At 38.5% G+C, this 19,053-nt stretch overlaps 1 pseudogene across 1 annotated transcript in view; it reads right to left on the bottom strand.

Moving 5' to 3' along the window:
• Positions 1 to 1,025: 1,025 nt before the first annotated feature.
• Positions 1,026 to 19,053, bottom strand: part of LOC149160072 (methylesterase 3-like) — a 71,509-nt pseudogene continuing 53,481 nt past the window's right edge. Inside the window, exons 2-5 of the transcript XR_016261349.1 lie at positions 2,266 to 2,534; positions 1,842 to 1,974; positions 1,566 to 1,694; positions 1,026 to 1,379 (exon numbers count right to left, since the gene is read on the bottom strand). The product of XR_016261349.1 is annotated as a methylesterase 3-like (transcript). The remainder of the gene's footprint in view (positions 1,380 to 1,565; positions 1,695 to 1,841; positions 1,975 to 2,265; positions 2,535 to 19,053) is intronic.

Genomic DNA, 19,053 nt, shown 5'->3' with positions numbered 1-19,053 from the left:
CTATCTGAGCAAAATGGCCCATAGATGGCAAACATGTCCTATTGGGGAAGTTGAATTGATGTAAAATATAACCATTCCTTAGAGCAACAAGGAGTTCCATCTCCTTAGATACTTTATTCAAATGCCACATTTGTTTTACTCATAGCTCAAAAACTACCAAAAGCACTCTTTTTGTCTAATGTAGCATGTTTGTAATTACAAATCCCATTAACCATAGTTTGATCATGCATCGAAAGAATTTCCTTTTACTGTTTGGATAACATTGTATTTCTTACACATATTTTCTTCACTACTCATATCAATTTAATATGGCAATTTCCCATACCACATCAAATGACTCTTGGCATAGTGGAATTTGTACTGTGAAATCATCTTATTGAGGCTCTTCTGCCCCATGTTTTCTTCAACTGCATGTTGAGATGTAAAGTTTTTCTTTCATCTCAAACTAATTCTTTTTTGGATGTTCTTACACCAATCTCTGCGTAATATAACAGTAATTCAAAGACAGAAAACATAACATTTGGTGAACATAAATGTTATGAACACAGTTGCCCTATCACTTGTTAGTTACAATGCGTATGAATTGTATGATGAATATTAGACTTGCAGATGTGTTGGAAGGGGTTATTGTTCTTGATAAACTGAGGAATATCTTGTAGCTTGCAACATTGTCAAGGCATCGGAAACCAATAGTATGTTGTCTTCGAACTCAATATTAGTTCCAAACTATTACCGATTCACCATGTGTTAAAAAAAGAAATTTGAAGATAATTTACTGTTGTCAATTGAATTGTTTCTTTCTTTTATGCTTTTCATTATGGAAAGGCTACCTGAATGTGCACCCTTCTAAATAAAATTAAGACTTGCCCTTCAAATTTGATCACTGATAGCGATATCATCATTTACCATGTTCCAATTGTGGTTAGCTTTCCCGGTAACGATATGTATCCTTTTCCATAAGTTAACTCTACTTTGGAAGGTTTGCATCGGTCGACAGCATTCAATTGTTTAAAGAGATCCCAAAAAAACACACAACACTCGAATCATGGCCGCGGTATTCCTTGATTTTTGATCGAATGAAAATAGAGTATATGAAAGTATTTGTATCTTCAAAGAGTTGCAATATGAATGAGGATATTGCAGAGCTGCTCAGGCTGTGAGAAAAAGGGAGAATGGTCGCTGGCATGCATTTTGAATACCTTCTCTGGAGGATTCTGTTCTATGGTGTACTCCTGGTGCTCTGGAGGGAACAATCTGTCCTTCATTAACATGATGTAAAATCTTCTGATACTCCCATACTTCTCCTCTGATAGCTTCACGATTTCCACCGAAATCGGGAATGGCGTTGAACTTAGAAGAGATTGTGCCAGGCTTGCGTCCTATGGTGTCAAGTAACACGGACAAGAAACAAAAAAATTCCTCGGTTAAAATTAGTCAACAGCAACTTTTAATGTCGCAGAAACAAATACACACACCATGGACATATTGCAATTTTTACTCTCACACACCCACATCACACAGCGCTGCGCTGGAATCCAATAGAGGGAAAATCAATGCCTAAATACCTCATCAGGGCTCTTGTTGTAAAGATAGGACTTGACATGGTGAAGTGCCAGTGAAGCAGATGTGGTTTGCTCTGAAACAGCTTCCCTATGTAGTACAATTACTCCATTTTCCACCAGCCTTGCAAAGCTCTGCACAAACCAGAGAAATCCATACTCCAAAAATAATTCAGTTCTTCATTCAAAGGGGCTGAGCGCCCCAAGTAATCTGCAGCATAATTGCATCCAACTTTTACTAATATAGTATCAGGTTTGAATGAAAGGAAATCCGCAACACACCTTTGGGTTAGTAGAGGTAATTGTTACGAGGCGTAAATGCAGATACGAAGATTGCCTCGGAGATCTTTGTTGGATACATCTCCATCGCATATGATAATGGGCATCCACCCAAGCTGTGACCCACAAGAGTCAGCTGCCATACATTTTATTCAAAGATTGTCAGTGCCCTTCAGAAGCCATAATAAAATCAAGAATGAGAGCATGATGAAGGTCAGTGATCTCCAAAAGTTAATTTATGTGTAGTAGAGGGTTTCAAACTATTCTTGCAATCTCATGAAGCATGTCTAAAAGGTTTTATCTATGGTCATCTATCCCAAACCTTCTAAGAGGTAAGCATCAACCCTTTTAGCCCATGTCTAGTAGTTATAAAATTATTGTTCTTGATCCTACAAATGATAGGTTATGTTACAGAGAATCCAACTACCTTCTCATCATTCTTGAGGTTACTGATATAATCGAGCAGTGGCTTTGCATAGTGTGCAATTGAATTGACTTTATTTGTGGGGGCTAACCTGTTTATCCCATTGGAGGTGAGATCCAGGGCAGCCACTCTGTGCCCCTTTTGCTTAAGCAGAGTAACAATTTTATACCAACACCATGCTCCATGCCCAAGTCCGTGAATCAACACAAAGTGCTGTTGGCTTCCTTCGCCTTCTTGACCAATTTCACCAAAAGCGTTTACACTCAGATCAACTCATCACGGGGCTCCAGTATTGTTTTCCTGCAAATGGGAAACCCTAAAACAAAACAAAAAAGACGAAGCCGATAAAGTTTAGAGATTCGAATACCTGTAAATGAAAAGCAAGGAGAAGAATAACACCAAAAGCACCAACAGTCCTACTCAATTGCAGCAACATCTTAACTGTAAAGTTGGTAGCTCCTTTCTGAAAATCTACGAGAATTAGATGGGTATGCTCAACAAGGGAGTATTAGATTCTCTAATATAGGTGGTAAAGGAAAGAAGGGCCAAGAGTGCTGTACATGGAATATCTCAAAACGAGTAGGGAAAAGTAAGTCAAAGTCGGTGGGGTAGAAAGTCATGGGAGGATGTGAGAAGCAATATGACGCGTGAGTAAATTGTAACAGTCCATTGGCCAACTTCATTAAAGGAACCAAAGATGCCCTTAATGAGATCAGAAAACCCCAATGGTCGGAGTCGGACGAATCGACAAAAGCGTTTCTACACCTTCCCAATATAGTTGGATTTACATTTTATTCATAATTTAAACTTCTTAATAAGAGAGATACAAGTAGGGAGATTTCAATTGGGAATGCTTTGGTGTATAATATTTCATTTTCATTTTTCACTGTGCTGTCCAAGGACTAAATTTTTTTTTATATCAAAAATAAGAATTTGAATCATTGAAAATTATATAGTTGATAAATATGTATTATAAAAAATATTTTATATATAATTGAAATAGAAATTTGTATTCAATAGAAATAATGTTAAAACTATGTATATTTTTAAAGTGGTAATAATGACCCGGAACAACTCTTTTAAATATGCGTTTTATATATTTATATTTTTATTAGTGATTTAACATTTTAAAATAAAATACAACAATAAGAAAGAACATTCAAACTTAGTGAAAAATGGACATTACCTTGTTCTTTCTACCCATAACTTGAATGAGGGAGCTTGGAATTTTAATTTGCATAAGGTCTTGATTTTTGATAAATTATTTCATCTTCTATTAATGTTGCCTAAGTAACTTCTTGGTGTTGTGGTTATTAAAGGCAAAAGAGAATGATTCTATATGCTAAGAGAGAACCAAAGAATGAAATTTTTGGCACTCAACCTCTAATGAACCAATCCATTCGTTTTTATAAACAAGGAGAGTCATAATATTAGGATTGTGTCTGGTGTTGGCATACTCAAACTCAATGATTTTGGAGGACAGCAACATTACTACAGGATTGTTGGCCTAGTTTATATATTCATGTTTGTAGAAACGTTATTTAGCTTCTTTAATGTCATTAGTGTCCACAACTAACATAAATCTTCATGTTTGTAGAAACCTTATTTAACTTCTTTAATGTCATTATTGTCCACAACTAACTTTGTTAGTGCTTCCACGTTCCCACCCAACCCCTTGGACATTCTAAGTTGAATGGGAGGTGTTACTTTTAATTAATATTCGCACCCACCCCCTTGGACTTTCTAAGTTGAATGGGAGGTGTTAACTTTATTTAAATCGACATCAATCGTATCATTATGAAGATGGGGTTATAAAAATCGTTCTTTCCAAAAGTTAGTGAAATTAACTTTGGACAACGCCATCACTTTTAGCTTGTCAAGAGCTTTCCAATGATATAAATTTTATCCCAAGCTTATGTCCAAATCAAAAGTTATGCACATTTAAAGTTTGATCATTTAATTGTTGCTACATAGGCAAGGACCTATCACATAGCACCCATTTCCCAACCCAACCTCACCCAGGTGGATCCATGTCATTGGTCATCGATGTGGTCATCACTAAATCCACATGGCACCTTCAAAATCACCTAAACCGTGGGCCCCACGAGTCCATCCATTTGCTTGTAATTCCATTGTTCCCTTTATATCCAATTTTGGTGCAATCTGAGTCTACCGAAAATTATCATATAACAAAACGTTTGAATCTCTGCATTCCCTGATCCATTCAAATCATTGTCAATCCACTCATCCAAGCGTGGCCGACATGTTGAATTTTTGTAACTATGTTTGGTCTTCATAATGTATATTGATTTTTGTAAAGCATCTTCTTCATGCTAGAGTCAAAAGAAAATTATATTTTTGAGTCATGCCCATTTGGAATTTTAGAAGAGAAAATTTTGAATTTATGAAAGTTAATATTTTTTTTGCTTCAAAGAATGAATTCAACCTCCTCCTAGTCAAGCTGACCCAACCTCTAAGAGGCACCTATTCGACCCATTGGATCACTATAAATAAAAGGGACTCGTCTCCCTCAAAAGGCAATTCACATATCTTTTGTCTAAGAGAAATTTTAGATCTATTATCTTCTGTGGTTCTTCCTATTATGAGGTAACAAGGAAACTCATTTCCGAGCTTGGTGAATGGCATATTTTGAGGCTCGGGAAGGGCCTATTATGAAGCTAGTACAGTGCCACTTCTCAGGCATATTATTATGTTTGGGCATGCCAATAAGCGAAGAAACAAGGAAATCCTAAGGAAATATTATGAGACAAATAGGCTAAATTTCTAAGGTGCAATGGAATTGCAGGGAAGAAATTGTGAATGAGGAAGAAGGACAAAATTCTTGGGCAAAACAAATAATATTTCCTGGGCTAGTTGACTTGACTAGGAAGATGGACCAGCTTTGACCTAGTTGTTAACTAAGATGTATCTTTGTTTGAATTGAAGAATTTATTTATTAATTTTTTTTTTGATTTTCTTCCCCATGTGGGTTTCCCCAGGGTAAAATAATGTATTCTTGTGTGGTTGTCTTTGTATGATATTCAGGCATATTTTTATTGTTGAAGTTCTCTGTGTAATAATTTTATGATACATAATGAATGTAGGATAGTATTTATCTAAGAAAGAATAATAAGAAATATTTATCACACTAGATAACTCCTTAAAAGTGAACTTTTATTAGAGCGTTGGGTGAAAGAGCGGTCCTAATCTGGGAACCCATTATGGAAAGTTCCCTTGTTTCACTGCTAGAAATAAAATCATGTTTTGCTAAAAGGATCAAATTTTTCATCTTGCATAAAAGACCTCGGGATTTGAATAAGCCTCATAACTTGTAGAACCTTATCATGAACGATATTTGTGTTGTTTGCACAACTTGATACAGTTGGGCAATGGAACATGAAAGGAGAAATTTTACATTTCAATGGATTTCTACAAGTATAGAGTTTTGGAAGACTAAAAGTCTTGGATATGAAATATTATAGGGTTTTAAACATTTGGATATCTAGGGTTTGTAAACCCTAATAGGAAAAAATGACTTGAATAAGAAATTTCCAGGGTCTATGATCAAAACCCTAGGATTGAACCTAGACAAATGTTTTCACTTAAAGAAGAAACCCTAACCCTAGCAAGGAAGGAATGTCGTCATGATGATGATTTGGATGAAGTTGTCAAAGTTGTAGATGCATGCAAGAAGACTAAAGATCAAGAGGGAGATGAAATTATTATCAAAGATAAGTATTATTATTACTTTTGTTTTACTATTAGTTAGTCTCTTGTCTTTGAACTTTTGCTTGGTTGTAATTGTTCTTCCTTGGCCTCCTAGTGAGGATTAGAGGTATATATTGAAGGCTGTGAAATCTTTGGTAGTAGGTGGAAGAACAAAGAAAATTTGTAACAAGAGGAATCTCCCATAAATAGGGATTTGTGATGAGAGATATGGTAATGGATGAGATTTGGACTCAAAGGCAGTAGAAAAATCAATAAGATTAAAGTATACCTCGATATATAATAGAAATAAGTGAATGTTAACTTCCAAGACAAAATATGATTTATGGAAAGAAGTAAAACATGAAGGTTTACCTTAGTGAGAGGGAAGAAGACTATGGGGTTAAGTACATGTCTATTAAAATGTTATTATATTTATGATTTATGTTTAAAACTACATCATATGGATGTAGAGATCGTCTTCCTCAATAAAATAAGAAGTGTGCATAAGATCTACCTCAATCCAGTGAGGTCCATGAAGAAGTCTTATACTTGTAGGAAGAAAGAAGGCTTTGTATATGCTCCTCATATTTGATACAATTGGTTCGAGGTTGATCATATATATATATATATATATATATGTGATGTATTTTCTAATGATAGTAGAAGAATCCATGTGTCAGAGACAACAACATTAATTGAAAAGAGGAAGCAATGAAGGCTTTCTCAAGAACCCTTGCCTAAGCTTTAGAGGGATTTTATATTTGGATTGAAAGTGAAGGATTTTGACCACCTAACCAATGCACTTTATTAAGCATTGTTGAGCCTCAAAATTACTCTTTCCTTAGCAACTCTTCTCATTCCTTTTCTTTGTTTTTCCATAAGAAAGATGCATTCTCATCACTAATAACTGGTATATACTGTCTTGAGGAGGACATTTAGTGATTTACATGTTATGCTTTTTATGTTTTTCTATTTGAATAAATTTTTGTATATTAGCTGTAGAACGCAACCTATTTTGTAGCTAACCAACTCTTCCGCAGCTACCTCCATGCTCTAACAGGTTCCATGTGTCAGAAGGAGAAACTAGCCACATGGTCAGCTTTGAAATCATCATGAAATGGACCCTATCTTATTCATTCAACCCAGTTCAACAAAGAAGATGGCATAAGACTACGGTCAATGGATAAGTCAAACATAAAGAGACCGAGGGTAACAGGACTCTATTTCGTGGTTAATTAATGTGTTTCACAGTGATGGGAAGCGTTATCCAGAGCAACTACTTGTACCTACGAACTCCAACAGCCACCTGTACAAACGAATCCAACAACCACCATGTCTTGGATTTATTTCTCCAGCAGCCGATGTTGTAGGGAAAAGTATCCGACTCGGATGACCCTATCCCAATCTAAGGGTGACAGTTCCTTAGCAACAACTGTAAAACAAACTACTTAAGGTTTACTTCTTTATGAAAACAAAAGAGAATGGAGAAAGCACTAACCGTTGCCTTGCGCTTAATGTCGAATCCAAACTCTTCTCTTTGGCCACTTGCTCCTAGCTCTTTGTTCTTCTGCTCGCCCAGCTACGATGAGATCCTGCAAAATAACAAAGAAGGAAACTACAAGAGGCATGCAATCATAACTGGTTCATGGATTAGTGTAAACCAAACATGCAATCATCGCAATATATAATTGAAACAAGAGCACATAGAAGAACCTCAATAGCTTTTATTAATGAAGAAATAAAGGTTCTGAGAGTATTACAACCATTGAAGGCTCCAACCCAGCAACACCTCCCAGCAGAAAGAATTGCTCTTCTTCACCTCTCTCAAACAATCACCCAATAACTCAATAGTGAAACCAACAGCATATCATTACTTTGCACAAAATTCCAGCCTCCTGAGCTCATAGGAGAGAGCTCAATATATAGATGAATTGAGAAAGGATGAGTCAGCTTGCAACTGATGTGTAGCTGCCTTGTGTCCTCTCTCTCTTCAGTTAATCTTTAGTTGATCTTCAGTTCTTGAGTCCACTTGGAGAACTTTGCTTCCACTTGGAGAAACAGAGCCTCTGACTCATCACAAGGCAAAATACCTGATCCAAGTGTCATTTTTGGAAGATTCCAAAGCAATGACTAACTGTGCCACTTGTCCCTTCTCGCTCAGCGCAGGTGGCCTTTGTCCCACTTGCTTTGCAACGCAGGTACACCATGGAGCAACTGAGTTTCAGCGCAGAAACCTAGTGGAGCACCTGCTTCGATTTCAGGATTGCTTGTTTTGAGTGTTTTCAGGTGGAGAACTGATCTGAGAGCTGTTGGTTTGCTGACCTTCTTCCTCTAGGGGTAGGAACATCATGTTTAGGGAACTTTGGATCCCTTGGATTATTGACAATTCATGCTTGTTGCTGTAAGGCACAAAATTGTCTATAACAGATGCCCCCTAAAGTATGAGGTCGTTTATTGGGTGAAATGCTTTATTGAGAGGATCCGAAGTTCATTCAATCTGCTGAGAAGTGTCCTGTAATAAGATACAATACAATACATTATTTTTCATACATTTTTCATGATCTAGCTGAGGTGGGCATTCCCATGCTCAGCTTTATAAATACATTTTGGTACATAGAACAGACGATCGTCTGATTGTAGACTGATAATTCTCTGCTGAAATTATCATCCTTTGAGAAGGATGATCATCTGCTGTAATGGTGTACATATCAAATGTCTTTATGTTCTGAATATATATCGCAGCCCGGATGGATGAAACTAGATCCGGGGTCTTCAATCTCTTCCGATCTTCACTCGATGTACAAGTCGATCCATGTGAGAATTTCTTGAAGTCGAACATGGAAAGACATCGCTTGATTACCGGTCAATGATGTAAACTGTTAACAAGCGCGAGAGGAGTCACCGATAAGGATGATGACTCTCAAGGTACGGCAGTACAATCCACATGGTGGAAATAAAGGACTTGGCGTCGACCACCATGCAAAATCTTCTGGTCGAAGGTCATTGATGTATACCTGTCGCCGGAAGTGAGAAACTTGCCATTGAGGCATGCAAGCTTCAAAGTACTGAGGGGGGTGTTCCTAGATCAACTCCTTGGATAATGAGCTGATGTCGACAAGGAGCGATCCGTCAAAGGAGGGCCTTAATGAATCCCACATCAGTGACACGGAACGGAGCTAGTGATTGTGATGAGGTGAAAACAAACTGTGATGTATGATTCAGGGTGGCGGTCATGAAGTGGATGAAGGATAATGTATGGCAGTGGGTGGAACACGGTTGACTCTTTACAGAACCACATCTCTTGAACATATAACGACACTGATGTGATGGATTGGTAGCATTACCCCAATTGTGGATGGTGTGGCGAAGACCATGGTTATGAGACCGGTGAATGAAACAACCCAACCCGATGTGATACGGAGGAAAAAGTGTCATGTTCAAGAGCGACTTGCTACCATTAATGCTGTGAGGTTCTCCCAATTTTTCCCCAGTCATTGCTGACCAGTACCTCTTTATTTTTGTCAAGCTTGAGGAGGATAACATATGCTTGTTCTATAACCTGCCCTTCGGGCAAGCCCATCGCTATGTTTTAACGAGCCTAGCGATAGGGAAACTCGTTCTCGTCTAAAGACAAGTTTGTCGCTATTTAATCATTTTAACGAGTCTAACGACAAAGAAAACTCGGTCCTTTTCATTTTTAGAGAGTCTGAAAAGGTACGAAAAGTTAACTCCAAAATTCCTTTTTCGTCTTCTAATCCCTTAAGTCCGAAAAAGTATAAAACAATACAGAAGGGATGAATTTTCGATTGCTTTAACGAGCCGAACAAAACAAGCGCTCGATCTTTTTGTGCAATAATCCCTCAGGTCCAAAAAGATTAAAATCTAGAGGAGGGATAGCTCTTCCAATCGTTTAACGAGCTGGAAGGCCAAAACTCGGCAAACTTTTCATATTTTACGAGTCAAGAGAAAAGAGCTCAAAGAAGACTCGTCTTTTGAGGAACGAGTGATAAACGGGGATAGCAGCAGATTCCAGGTACAGGTTGGAATTTTCCAATCACGGCAGTGTCACAAGGATGGCTAAGTGAAATCACTCTTCGCAGCTGTTCCTCAAAATGGGTAAACAAACATATGGAGATGAATGATTGGCCAAATGAACGGATGGAGGTGAGATTGCAAGAACACGACCAAGGGCTTTAATATGGCTGTCAAAGGTTACATTTACCAAGGTTATTTACCGGTTCATTTTTTCTGGGTGAGCTTGAACTCTAGGGAAAGATTGCTCACAACTTATGTTTATTTTTTAACGAGCATGAACTATGTGCTAAAACTGCTCGGATCTTCCGTTTATTTTTTAACGAGCATGAACTGTGTGCTAAAACTGCTCGATTATGGGTGCCCCCAGCATAATGATGCAGCCGAGGCATATGCCCCCCTAAACTTTAAGGGGCAGTTCATTTTTTAACGAGGTTGACATCGTAAAGAACTATCCTCTTAACTTCTTATTTCATTTTTTAACGAGGTTGACATGATATAAGAACTATCCTCGTCTCTTTAGATCCATTAAAAATAGAAGGCTTCATATTCCACTGCACCCATTTCCGCTAGATTACTCGGCGGTGGTGGGGCAAAAGTACCCATTGAAGTAGGGCCTTTTAAGAAAATTACTCCGATGTTTCGGAGAGAATGATTGCCTTCATGGATCATTGGAATGCTTCCCGTGGTGAATAGCGGCCTAACTTCTGTCGAAGTTGTCATCGAACTGCCTGATCGATCTTTTTCTTGGCTATTCAGCAATTGCGGATTCCCGTAATTTTTGTTCATTGTTGAAGTTAAAGCATTGTTTGGTTGCTTAGCACTTGACAACATTAGAACTTGGCACCCGGAAGTGTTTCCACTATCAACCAGATTTTGACTTGGATCGGGAAATGGATCAGTTAACACAGCTGGAGTATGCGAATTCTTCAAGAATCTTTTAAACTCAGCTTTGTACGGACAATCTGTTGTCCAGTGATCCTCGTCACATATGTGACACCCAGAAGGGGTTTCCCTTCTCCGAAGGGAGTTCTTCGGGGAGATGACTCTCCTCGTTCTTTCTTCTTCCCTTTGTTTTGTTTCTTCTTGCTTCCTGGTTGATTGGTTTCTTTGCCCTTATCTGTCGATATGGCATTTACTTCCGAAGCAAGAACTTCTTCATGCGAATTTTGGTTCGAATCCTTACGGGCCTTCTTTTGATGGGTCCTTTTCGGATTCGTGTTTGCCGTGCCAATCACGCCATCGCCGGCATGAGAGTCACTATTTGATTTAGGAGGAGGAGGGATTGAAAATTCTGGTCTAGGGGCGTCTGGTATTTTGTCATAGAGCGTGCCGGACTGAGTATATACTAAGTCCAAATATTGTGCACGAGCAATAACCTGCTCTTCTGTTACGACTCCCCCCTTCGCCACATCTTCCGTTATGGCCGGAAGTAACGACTTTATAAACCACTCAGCTAAAAGCTGATCAGGAACGTATGTTTTAACCATTCTTCGTCGACGTCGCCACTCATGTATATGATCTGATATATGAGTTGCGGTTGTCTGTTTGAAGTTAGTCAATATTTCTGTTCCCGTTTCATACCTTATTGGTAATTGAAAGTGGGTTAAGAATGTCGTGGCAAGGGAGCTAAAATTGTCGAACGAAGCTCTTGGCAATTCTATATACCATTTTGCCGCTGGACCTGTCAATGTCCTCTGAAAGAGGCGAAGCCTTATCGAATCATCATTTAGAGTGTTCGACGAACACCACAGATGAAATGTCATCACATGATTTGACGGGTCTTCACCTGGATTTCCATTGAATTTAGGAATGTCGGATGGAAGTTTGTGTGGGATCACTGGCCACCATGGGGCGTAAGCAATTGGATCATTGGTTAACCGATGTAAATCAGGTAACTCTAAAGTCGCCACAAATGGTAACTGTTGATTCAAGTTAGGTGAAGCGTAACCAGGGTACGATGGAATCGCCTGAACAGTTGGTCTTTGCATACCAGCATAATGGAGTTGATGTTGGTATGACAGATACGGTTGATGGACTTGACCACTATAAAGTGGTTGATTTTGACCATTTTGGATATATGGTTGTCCAGTATTCGCAAAGATTTGCTGTTCAGAACCTTGGTACACTTGCTGGAATTGTGGCTGTTGGTATTGCACTATCCATGGTTGCGATACCATGGGTTGTTGTGCTACACTAACCATTGGACCAAGATGTGGGGTACTTGTACCCGATTGTACTTGTGTTGCCCCACCAGTAGGCGATTGTGGTTGGGTCGCAGGGTCAAGGGGTTGTTGCATGAGAACCTGAGAAATCTGAGGTTGACATACAACAGGCATCGTTTGAACTTGCGACACGGTTACAATAGCCGGTGTAGTTGGGATGTTCGTCACAGGTACACACTGTTGCATAGAATATACAACTCTTGGTGGCTGGGATAGCATAGGTACCCAACTACTCGTTGCAATTCCACCATAACTTGAGTAAGGTTGAGAACTCCCGTATGGGTACCCTCCCAGAGGGGGTAATGAAAAGGCATACTGCCCCCCATACGGTGGTAATCCAGAACTCAAGGCAATTGATTGTCCTGGAGGACTGGATGGCCTAAATTGATTTCCAAAAGGGTTAATTTGATGAGTCTCACCATAAGAGTTACCAGACATTACTCCGGAACAGACAGGAACAGACCATACTGTCGAGATAGTCCCTTGGTGGACTCCTTCTAGCGATTGAGAGCTAGTTGGGACAGATGGTATGCCAGCGAACATTGTTGGATTCGCAGCAGGTAATTCTGCTGTCGCCGTGTCATTTGACACAGTCCTAGATGTCGACGGTTGTTCAGACATTTTGAGTCTATCCAATTGATTGCCTAGTGATTCTACAGGAACTTCCACTGGTGATGGACAAACTTCTGTTGTAGCAGGAAATAGAGTGACCTCTACTCCAAAATGAATTGGAGTGGATACTTGCGGTTCCTCTATAATTTCCTCTATCGCAATCAGACCAGGTGGAAGAGGAAGACCGTCAGGTCCGTAAAAGATTTCCGGTGCCGAAGAAGGGGTTGTATCAACAGCGACAGATGTTTGAGGAACAAAACTCTCTGGACCAGTTACAGATGGAACTGGTTCAGTTATACAAGTATTTGCCCCCAGACTAGGATCAGTACTACTGTCCTTCTGTGGCGGTTGAACTTCTTCTATAGAGGCAGGATTTCCGGAAATGTTTGGAGTAACCAGAATCTCAGATGTTGTCGGAACACTTGTTCTAACTTTTAAAGGAGATTTTGAACTGGTTCGACGAGCTCGCTTTGTCCGGATTGTTTTCGATTCCGGAGACAAAGATGGTTGACTCGCAAGCCTCCGAGAACGACGGATATTCAATTGACTTTCTTCCACGATTGCAGATTACTCGATCAACTAAAATATAAAGGGGGAAATTTGTGTTTCCGATTTGAATAAATTTTATTAGACGCTTTTAAACATAACTTTGCTTTTTCATGTTTTAAGAGTCGAGAAAAAGCTAAAGATGACTCTAGTCTCCTTCGATGTATTAACGAGCCCGAAGTGACAAATGCTCGGTTGGACCTTTTCAGTTATAGAGTTTGAAAAGGGCCAAAAGAAACTGCTCTGAAGATCTAGGCAGAGGGTGTGCCAAACCTTTCGCGAAACCACAGAATACGTTTTACGGTACGGGTGGTCGATCTTCGTGAATGCTGTGTTCACTGCATCGCGATCAGTAGGGCGGCCGACACGGCTTCCTAAGGATAAAGGATAAATGCCTATAGGGGTCTCCCAATATATACGCGACGGTACGTGGGAGCACAAGTCCGTATTAGTGCCACCGACTCTCAGGAGGAATCACCCACCTTCGTAGAGATCGACAGTCACTATGTTTAACGACGCCGGAACACGTCTCTACCTAGACCTCTATGTGTTTGCGTTATGTTTCAAATGCGTTGTTAGGTTCATTCAGTATATTTTAAGTTGATCTTTTTTAAAGTTTGCCTTTTGAGGTTCACCACGAGATGTATATGAACAATTCCTAAATGCAGCCTAAGATGAGAAGCAAGCTTTTTCAAATCTTTTTGACTGATGAAAATCTTAACTACTGAGGGAGAAGAAAGGCAAATCCTTTGACACAGTTCATACAGCACAAACTAATGCACTTTCTCCTAAATCATCATGCAAACTTTTTCAAATGCAAAATGCACAATGCATGTATTTTCTTTTCCCTTTCTTAATGTTGATGTATTACAAAAAGAAAGTTGTTATATAACTTTGATTTCGATTTAAAGCGAAAACAAACAAGCTTGTCCAAAATCAAAAGACACCTTAAGATTCACTTGCTTAATCACTGGAAATGCATGAAATCAAACCATAATGACGAAAGTAAAATGACTAATCAGCTATGGACAGCAAACAAGCTAACTCTTTAGACCAGCAAAATGCCTAACACAGGTTCAGATCTAAGAGGCCAAAAGCAAGACTAGTTTACTCTTCGTTATGGGAGATTGTAAATGAGTAAGAAATACAAAAGAACAAGTACAATTTCGTTATATAACAGAGACGGAATGATGGCAAGTAATATTGGTTTCAGAACAGGTGCAAGACTGGTAACTGGCAGCCAAATCAATAGTGAAAACAGGCAAGAGAAAGGGAGGAAACCCCAAATGCACTAGGAAAATTTGGGCCAACGCAGGTGCTGCACAGCCAATCTGGCCCTCAGCGCAGGTAGCCCCTTCGGGACCTGCGTTGCAAAGCAGGTAGCCTGTGTACTACCTGCTTTGGAAAACGAAAGTTGCGTTTTCTCAGTTTCCGGGTCACAATTTTCTCAAAAATGCACAGTTTTTGCTCAAATCAGAAACAATCAGTCAAGCACACTCAAAGGGATGATTAGGAAGGTGAAAAGCTATCACTAAGAGCTTACAAGGATCCTTGTAGATCAGCTCTTCAAATCATGAATTTGCTCAGAAAATGAGCAAGAGTAGCTGCCCTCTACTTCGCTTTTGATATAGTCAAAAGCTTTTCGATTTGGTACTCTTTTGTTCAGGAAATGAATAGCAAAATACTACAAACACAATCAAACGGATACGTTCCCCAGCGGAGTCGCCAATTTGTTGTAGGGAAAAGTATCCGACTCGGATGACCCTATCCCACTCTAAGGGTGACAGTTCCTTAGCAACAACTGTAAAACAAACTACTTAAGGTTTACTTCTTTATGAAAACAAAAGAGAATGGAGAAAGCACTAACCATTGCCTTGCGCTTAATGTCGAATCCAAACTCTTCTCTTTGGCCGCTTGCTCCTAGCTCTTTGTTCTTCTGCTCGCCCAGCTACGATGAGATCCTGCAAAATAACAAAGAAGGAAACTACAAGAGGCATGCAATCATAACTGGTTCATGGATTAGTGTAAACCAAACATGCAATCATCACAATATATAATTGAAACAAGAGCACATAGAAGAACCTCAATAGCTTTTATTAATGAAGAAATAAAGGTTCTGAGAGTATTACAACCATTAAAGGCTCCAACCCAGCAACACCTCCCAGCAGAAAGAATTGCTCTTCTTCACCTCTCTCAAACAATCACCCAATAACTCAATAGTGAAACCAACAACATATCATTACTTTGCACAAAATTCCAGCCTCCTGAGCTCATAGGAGAGAGCTCAATATATAGATGAATTGAGAAAGGATGAGTCAGCTTGCAACTAATGTGTAGCTGCCTTGTGTCCTCTCTCTCTTCAGTTAATCTTTAGTTGATCTTCAGTTCTTGAGTCCACTTGGAGAACTTTGCTTCCACTTGGAGAAACAGAGCCTCTGACTCATCACAAGGCGAAATACCTGATCCAAGTGTCATTTTTGGAAGATTCCAAAGCAATGACTCACTGTGCCACTTGTCCCTTCTCGCTCAGCGCAGGTGGCCTTTGTCCCACTTTCTTTGCAACGCAGGTACACCATGGAGCAACTGAGTTTCAGCGCAGAAACCTAGTGGAGCACCTGCTTTGATTTCAGGATTGCTTGTTTTGAGTGTTTTCAGGTGGAGAACTGATCTGAGAGCTATTGGTTTGCTGACCTTGTTCCTCTAGGGGTAGGAACATCATGTTTAGGGAACTTTGGATCCCTTGGATTATTGACAATTCATGCTTGTTGCTGTAAGGCACAAAATTGTCTATAACAGCCGAGGAAGAAATTCCGCATATATGTCTTCTATGTGTTTGGCTATAGCATGCTTTTCTCCACAAATAGTTATATGATTTTTCTTATAAATAACAATGTAAGGAACCGAAGAAGTTAGTAATAGTAATAGTTTTAATGTGGAAACAAAATTTTAGACTCTATAATTTTTGGGTGTTTTGTGTCCCTGTTTTAATATGAGAAGACTACATGTTTTTATGAACTTGTGAAGGAGTTTTCTTGGAGTTGATTGAGCAAGCGTAGCCTAATCAGTTGCAGAGTGCCCCTGCACTGAAGGAGGTTTCATTTTATTTATTTTTCTTCTTCTTGTTAACTGTAAATTCATCATTTTCTTTCTAAAACAATGTTTATAATCATTTTCTTACTAACAATGTTTATAATTTAGAGCAGTTTCCATTAGCTTGATTTCTTTTCAGTTCTTATCAGTAGTTTAGAAGATAGAACTCAATTGTGTAATCTTGTTTCTTCAATTAAAAACTAACCTTGTTTCAGGATGAGAGTAGGATTGAAGAATGATAAGGATACATTGTTGGATAGTTTACTTCATTCACTATTTTGCTAGTTTAAATTCTCAATTAAACTGATCAGTGTCATTTATTGTCTTTGCCATTTCATTTTTAGTTTAAAATACTAACTCATGGTGTTAATGAATGTTTATGGAAAACCATTCAAGTTGATAATTCATCCTTAAATAAGTGGTTGAACATTTCATCTATGCAATGAGTTATTTCTGCATCTTTGTATTTGGCTTCTCTTAGATTAATGAAGTACATAATTACTTAAATGTCATCCCGAGGACACTTTCTCCCAAAATTGAGAGGCAGAGTAACCAAGTACTTCATTTAGTTTTCTTTCCGTAATTAGTTAGACATCAATTGTAAATTTCACTTTCAGTTTTAATTCATGATTTGGAAATAATGTTAAAATAAGAATAGAAACTTTGTTTTCATTTAGTTCTTAGCTTTGTTTCCATATCTTTCTTAGCTCTGTTTTCATTTCTTTCTTAGCTCTATTTTCATTTTTAGATTTTGAGCAGTCTTGAAGAAAGTTGGGTTTAGTTTTGATAATTTACATTGTAAATCATTAGGAATTAAAAGACCAAAAACCCCCAAAACAACATAAAACGTAAAAACAATGAATTAAGAAGGGTTAGCTAGCACAAACAATGCACTACACTTCATCAGTTTACGATACCCGGATTGATAATTTATGTAGAGCAATTTAGGACACTAAATTGACCAAAAATTTTGGTGTCGTTTCCAGGGAAGTGTAACTATGTAACTTTATCTCTTACATTCAAAAATAAATAAAAAGTGATATGCACAGAGAAAGAGACTCTAGGGGTAGATTTATAGCTAGAGGCAGTAGTTCAATTCCTACAACACCACCTACTACACCGAGAACAAGAAAAGATATACCTCCATCCTGAACTCATACTCCTAGCCATAGAACTCCTAAAATTCCAGGGGCAGAAATCCAATCAAAAGAATCTCCTACTTCATCTATCAAGTCAATCCCAGGGGAGAAAAATCTTGAATCTCCAACAACAGGAGTATCTTTTTTCACCTCCACAAGGGAACATATTGTAGTTGAAGAATTAGGAATACCTGGTGAGGAAGAAGAAGTAGAAACTCTCTGCCATATCCCATTAATAGAAGAACGAGAGGAGGAGAAAGTAACATTACAGGTTGAACCCTATACTGACTCTGAAGAAACTATAATGGCAGAAGAAGAACAGGATGGAGAATTCTCACTGTTTAGAAGAGGGGGTAGAGAAAGAGGTAGAGGAAATAATGGAGGAGGTAGAGGAAATAATGGAGGAGGTAGAGGAAATAATGGAGAAGGCAGAAGAAATAGGGAAATAGATAATTCTTTTGGATTCCCTATAGTGGATGAAGAAACAAATGCCACAATGAAAAATATCTCACCTTCTGTCCTCCCAAACTTCCATGGGTTAAAAGGTGAGGATCCTAAAACATTTTTATTTAAGTTTGAAGTCTTGTGCAGAACCTATGATTATCTAGAAGACTCTTAAAAACTTAAGTTGTTCCCTTCAACAATGAAAGGAGCTGCTTTGAAGTGGTTCATGGGGTTAGTCACTCAGTCCATTAGAACATGGAATGACATGAAGAAAGTATTTTTGGATAGATATTTGGATTATTGCATGCCTACCAATCATAAAGATGAAGTGTTCAAAATGATGCAAAAAGAGGATGAAAACTTAGAGGATTTGATTGAGAGATTCAACTATAATTTGAAAAGAGCAAAGATGGACAATTTAGATGAAGATACCTTAAAAGCTCTTTTACTAAAAGCCATTAGGGATGAATGGATAGATATCCTTAACATGATGGGGAAGGGAGATATCTCTCAACTTCCATTAAATGATATAGGAGAATTATGTGTTCATCTCTCAATAGGGAAATCCAAAACTGGGAAAGATCCAAGAGATCCTTCTCTTGTTAGAGTAAATAAGTTTGCAACTGGATCAGTGAGTAGGGAAGGAATTGCTAATATGCTTGATGAATTCAAAATAGATATCCTAGGGAGTCTTACTGATCAAATAGACACCCTTAAGTTGCAAAACAAGCAGAAAACTGAGGTTGATTCTTTGGCTATTTTCTGTCCAAAATGTAGAAAAAAACATGCTCTAAGAGAATGCCCTTTAGATGCAAAAATTATAGAAACTTGTATGATTTGCTCAAAGAATCATGAAACCAAGGGTTGTCCTTTGATTCCAGACCTTAAGGCTGTTTTTCAAGAAGAAATAGTTCCAAATTCAGCAGAACCTCTTTGCTTTATCTCTAGAAAACCTTGGTAGGGGCCACAAAATCAGGGATTTAACAATCAAATGT

The sequence above is a fragment of the Pinus tabuliformis genome, chromosome 5_2, assembly GCF_031772625.1.
Source record: "Pinus tabuliformis cultivar Carrire ecotype Pingquan chromosome 5_2, CPIR1, whole genome shotgun sequence".
Classification (NCBI taxonomy): Eukaryota; Viridiplantae; Streptophyta; class Pinopsida; order Pinales; family Pinaceae; genus Pinus; species Pinus tabuliformis.
This window is presented reverse-complemented; position numbering and strand designations above follow the sequence as displayed.